Source organism: Rhipicephalus microplus, chromosome 2, assembly GCF_043290135.1.
Source record: "Rhipicephalus microplus isolate Deutch F79 chromosome 2, USDA_Rmic, whole genome shotgun sequence".
Lineage (NCBI taxonomy): Eukaryota > Metazoa > Arthropoda > Arachnida > Ixodida > Ixodidae > Rhipicephalus > Rhipicephalus microplus.
The window spans coordinates 180,314,113-180,320,515 of NC_134701.1; positions in this window are offsets into that span (position 1 = coordinate 180,314,113).

Genomic DNA, 6,403 nt, shown 5'->3' on the forward strand with positions numbered 1-6,403 from the left:
ATGGACGGACGGAAGCAAGAACGAATGAACGGTCGAATGCTTTACCCCACTCTCCATCATTCATTCCGTGGATATGCTGCCATTTTTATTGACAATGTTCAATAGTGTGACCACAACAAGGAAAAAAAGAAGGGTGGTCACTCAACAAAAGTTACTTTCGCTCTGGTGGCTAAATCAAATGACAAGCAGGCAGACCGACAGACCAACCAAGTTTTCCGTGTCACAATATCTAAAGAAAGCTTATCGTCTTTAAAAAGAAGGGCGGGGGAGGGTTACCTAATGCGTACAATTTTTGTGAGCGTTTTGGTGAAATCAGAATTCAACGGCAAAGGTAGCACACTCCTGTTTACTTCTTACTACAGCCGTGAAGTAGCAGTGGTGAAAGAATGCAGCAGGAGGGCATAGGGAGGTGTGACAGACTCCCGTATAAAGAGAGGCTTATCATCTCGTTCGTAGATTGTGGGTCAGTCGACATCACAAAAACGCACGTTCCTGTGTTTTGTGCCTGCGTGCACATTGTGTGTTTATCGTTTGAACGGAAGTTGGAGAAACGTGATTTAGAAATGTTATTCACGCTGGAGGCGTAAATTAATATCTTCAAGAAGCGGTATAGTCCTAACACTTGACGCTTGCATCTACTTCTTTAATTACATGTTTGAATGTCTAAACGTCTAGAGCACTGGAAATGGGAGCACGTGTATACATCGAATAATATAGAATATCTCACTCGCGAAAGTCTTATATAGTCACACAAAATACCAAGTCCAGAAAATTGAACGTTATATGTTTTGCATACTTAAGCTGCCAAACGAAACATCATCATTCATATTTCTAGGCATAGTAGTCATGCGTCTTTAACTTTGCTTGAATTAGCTGTTGGTGTCATGTACGATTCTCGACGTCGTAACGACAGAAAGCTCGCAGAAGCATTACAATGATGGCACCGTTGGCTATTAATTTAGTTTAGGTTGAAGCAGAATATTTCATTACTACGTTATACGAAGCTAAAGATATTAATGTGAAAATTCCCACTGAATTTTTCAATTTTTGGGTGAGCTATACGGTGGAGAAAAAAGTTCCCGACATCTTAGAAAGGCAACCAACTTGGTTGTATTCGTGCATGTTGTTTCCGTTTTATTTACACCTTTCCAGTGTATTACTGTACCGGAAATCTGAGATATTGTTCAAATAAAAAACAAAAAACAAATGCTTTGTTCTTCTTTTAAATTTTACCCTTGACGCTTTCCTTTAAACAATCATGCAAACTTCGTCCAAGAAAATAAGCAGCAAGCATAAAAACTTTCTTTTGGTGCAGCGTAGATGTGTTTTCTTATGACAGAGAGGGCATCATGAAGCCATCTGCTGTTTTTGATGAAGGTCGAGCCGTGGCTTTGACTCTCTTTATTGTCACCGTTAAAGTTCGAGGCGTAAAGGACTCCAAAGAATGGCGAAAATTTGTCATAGTGCTCGAACAAAAGGTGCTGGAATGACGACAAAATACGCATGTCAAAAGACTTGCCGCATTCATACAAAAATATTGGCGGGCAGTAAGCTCGACGCATTGTTTGAAGCATATAGGGCGAAAGAAAAAAGGAAGGGGGACTCATATATGAGAGAAGTTTGGAAGAAAAGTTTCATAGTTTCGCTTTCTTTTTTTTTAGGGAAACTGGTTTGGCGCGCATAATTTACAATGAATGCTTAAAGAGCTGAGCGATCAATAATTTGACAGCACACGTCCGGTAAAAACAGCTTGATCAATACTTATGATGGATGTTTTATGAAAACGACGCGTTCTTCTTACTAATTTATGAACTTAACAGCCAGGTGTCATTCACTGGTAAAGTCTGTTCAATATGAGCGGTTCAGTCGACATCGTTCTTTACACTGGCAACACAGATGGGATCCTTCAACAAAGTCAAGTAAATCATGAAAAAAAAATTGGCAGATACCACGTACAGTGGGAAGCGATGGTATGCGAAGCAAGAATGAGAAAGGTTGATATATGTCACTTAAAAATCAGCACAGCGTTTCGAGGGGGAGGTGAATGATGCCATACATGATTTTCGTGTCATGATTATCATGTTTGATATGTCGTTTACCTTCGTCATCTATTCACGTGACGAGATGCCAAATTTAGTATATTTGGAGCAATCGAAACGCCAGCGAGCACGCTATGAGCGTGGTATGTTGCCAAATTCTTACATAACAAGCTTGTCAGGATTATCATGTTTGCACCAGTCATATATTTGGTCATCCACTGACGTCACGTAAAAACAAATTTGGTATATGTGGAGCTAACAAAACGGCTGCGAGAACAGCATGAAGGGCCCATTATACTCCAATGTAGCGATGACGCGCACGCTGGGCACAGTGGCGCTACGTTAGCAAAACGCCAGGCACAATTGGCGTGACCAGCGTCCGTCGGCGTGGCTCGACGGAAACCGGTGCGAAATGCGACATGCTGCATTTCGTGCCAATGTGTTATCCAGACAACACTGCGTCTCCCTCTTTTCGTGACAGAGGGACGCCTGCCGTGCTGAAACGCGCATGCGTCAAAGCAACGCAACGCGGTGCGCTTCTCGTAAATGACAGGACCGGTGCCTGGCGTGGCAACACCGGCGTTACGCAACGAACTGACGGCAGGCGAGCACGCACACTGCGTCACGTCGAAGTGTACTGGCTCCTTGAACGTGGCATGTAGTCATGCTCTCACATGACACGCTTCTAATGAATATCATGTTTGCACCAGCCACATACCTTCGTCATCTATTGACGTCACGTAATACCGAATTTGGTATATGTGAAGCTAAAGAAACGGCCACGAGCGCATCATAAGCGTGACATGCAGTCATGTTATTACATGACATGTATGTCGTGATTATCATGTTTGGATGTGTCATTTACCTTTGTCATCGGTTCGCATCGCGTAATACCAATTTTGGTACATGTGAAGCTAGCGAAACGGCCGTCAGCACATCATGAGCGTAGCATGTAGTCATGTTGTTACATGACCCGCATATCATGTTTATCATGTTTGCACCAGTTACATACCTTCTTCATCCATTCACGTCTGTCGCTTGTTTTCGTCATGCAATCATGTCATACCATACCAGTTTCGCAACATGTTATATAAACGAAACCACCGCAAGAGCTGCTGGACCATGAAATGTAAATCATGACATTCATAACACTCATGTCATGATTTTCATGTTATGACTAGTCAAAAATTTTTTTCGTACAGTCATGTTGTGCCATTCCAAGTTTGGTATCGATACCTTTATCGAAACGGCCTGGAGAGCTAAAAGTCGCAGGCGGCTGGATAGATAGATAGATAGATAGATAGATAGAAAGATAAATAGATAAATAGATAGACATATAGATAGATACGCGCAAAGTCGCCGAAGTTCGCTAAGAAATGCTTCGCATTTAAAAAGCTTGAATACCATCAATTGTTGTCAGTGGAGGAAATGGTATAGGTATGCTTCAAATTTTCTGCCCATTTTCGACCTCTTCTTCAGATGAAGAAAATTTCGCAGTAAACTGGAAAATTTGGGTCGCTGGAGTATTCGTTATTGGTTACTGCCAAATTCTGTCATTTTGGTGGTGTAAAGAAGTAATCATTAAGATATTGAAATACTTGATACGATAGACGAGAATATACAATAGCGGCCAACTTCATCATCATCATCAGCCTTACTATGTCTACTGCGGGACAAAGGCACGTCCCATGTTCCGCCAGTCAACTCGGTCTTTGGCTTCCTACTGCCACTTTATACCCGCAAACTTCCTAATCTCATCTGCCCACCTAACATTCTGTCTCGCACTAACCCGCTTGCCTTTTTCTGGGAATCCAGTCAGTTACTCTTAATGACCAGCGGTTATCCTGCCAAGGCGCTACACTCTCGGTGCATGTCTATTTCTTTTTTTTTTTTTTGAGTTCAGATATGATACCCTTAACCCTGGTTTGTTCCCTGATAAACTCTGCTTTCTTCTTGTTTCTTAAGGTTACACCTCTCATTTTCCCTTTTCATCGCTCGCTTCGTCATCCTCAATTTAAGCTGAACCGTCTTTGTAAGTCTCCATGTTTCTGCTCCATAGCTAAGAACTGACAATGTGCAGCTGTTATGTATCTTCCTCTTGAGGGGTAGTGGCAATCTAGCAGTCGTTATTTAAGAGTGCTCGCCAAATGTGCTCCACCCCATTGTTATTTTTCTCGTACTTTTAATCTTGTTGTTCGGCTCCGCGGTCTTTACCTGTATTAGGTAGACGTAGTCTTTGACAACTACAAGTGCACTGTTACATATCTCGAAGCTCTGTTCTCTTCCGGGGTTGTTGTAGGTCACTTTCAGCTTCTGAAGAATAATTTTAGGACCTATCTTTCTGCTCTCCTTGTCTAACTCCGTAATTGTGAATTCCAATTCGTCCCCTGAGTTACTCAGCAATGCAATGTCAACGGCAAAGCGAAGATTGCTAACGTACTCTCCATTAACTCATATTCCTAGCTTTTCGCTCTGTAAACCTATGAAAACCTCCTGTAATTAAGCACGTGGTAAATAGCACGGCGAGATTGTATCCCCCTGCCTTACACCCTTCTGGATAGATATTTTATTGCTTTCTTTTTAGAGCACTATGGTGGCAGTTGATCTCCCGTATATTTCTTCTAGGATGTTTATGTATGCTTCGTTGAAGCCAACGCCCTGATTCCGCAGTGTCTGCATGACTGCTGATATTACTACTCAATCAAACGCCTTCTCGTAATCTGTGAAGGCTATGTATAGCGCTTGTTTCTATTCTGATCATTTTTCTATTGCCTGCTTGATAGTATGAATGTGGTCGTTTGCCGAGTAGCCTGTTCGAAATCCTGCTTATTCCTTTGGTTGACTGAGTTCTAATGTTGTCGTAATTTAGTTGGCGATTGACTTTGTAAATAGCTTGTATAGGAGGGAGAGCAAGCTGATCCGCCTCTACATCTTGAAGTCCTTGTCATCTACTTTCTTCTTTATTAACATGATGTGAGCATTCTTCCAAAATTATGGTGCTCTTCCCGTCAGAAGACACTTCGTAAACAGAGCGGTTAGCTTTTCTAGCACAATCTGTCCTCCGTCTTTCAGCAGATTTTATGTTACCTGGTCCTCACCAGCAGCTCTGCTTCCTTGCATTGCCTCCAAGGTTTTTCTGACTTCTATCATTACTGGTGTGATACCATCAAGGATACTACGAGTGCTTATATCAAGGTCGTGGCTGTGCCTTCTACTGTTCAGATCTCTGTAAAACTCCTCAGCTATTTTTACTATGCTATTCATATTGGACATGATAGGGCATACATATGGTTTTGTATATCCCAAGTTTTCTGTTCACTGCTTTGCCGCTTCTTCCGTTCTTTGGAGCATGTTCAATTTTCTCCATCATATACCTTCTGACATCGAATATCTTACGAATTATAATCAATTTCATAAGCTCTGCCAATTCTATTTTCTCTGTTGTGTTTGAGGATTTAATGTGTTGACGTTTTTTAAATGAGTTTATTTGTCTTCTGGAACAGCAATCATACGTCCTGTGTATGAACCTTGCCTCCAACTTCCGATGCCCACTCTATAATGATACATGTCACATTATCATTCATTGCGTAAACGCTAAGACTGGTTTCCTCAGTAAGAGCCGAGTACCTGTTCAGAAGCGAGACTCCGAATTCCAGCACTTTTGTTCTCAGTACTAGCTCATTGATTGGCTTCTCGCGTATCAGTTTCTGGCATTCCTGTTTCAAGTCTACCCAAATTCGACACAGTACCATTCTATGATCATTGAACCGTACTTGCCAAGCAGTTCCACATTCTGCAGAATGCCTGCGTGTGCACTCAGTATAAAGTCTACTTCGTTTTTACTTTCACCATTAAAGTTCCTCACTGTCCACTTACAGCTCTCTCGTTTTCGGTAAGAAGTATTCAAGATCCGTAAAGTATTACGTTCTGTGAACTCCCCTAATAGCTCCCCTTTGACATTTCTATACCAATGCCATAATCTCCTACTTCCTGGTGTTCAGCATGCTTCTTCCCTACCTTGGAATTGAAGTCGCCTATCAGTATAGTATACTCTAATTTTACCTTATTCCTTGCCAATTCCACGTCTTCATAGAAGCTTTCAACTGCCACGTCATGATGGCTGGATGTAGGCGTGTAAGCATGTGCCACATTCATCTTGTATCTCGTATTGAGTTTATTTACAATACCTACCACCCTGTAAATATTAATATAGTATTGCTCTGTGTTACCAGCAGTATTTCTGTGGATGAAAGACCCCAAACCTAGTTATCTTCTGTCTGCCAGCTCACACTCACAAAGAACGCGTCCATTCAGTAGCACTGTATAGGCCTCATCTGTTCTCCTAATCTAACTGAGACCAATTA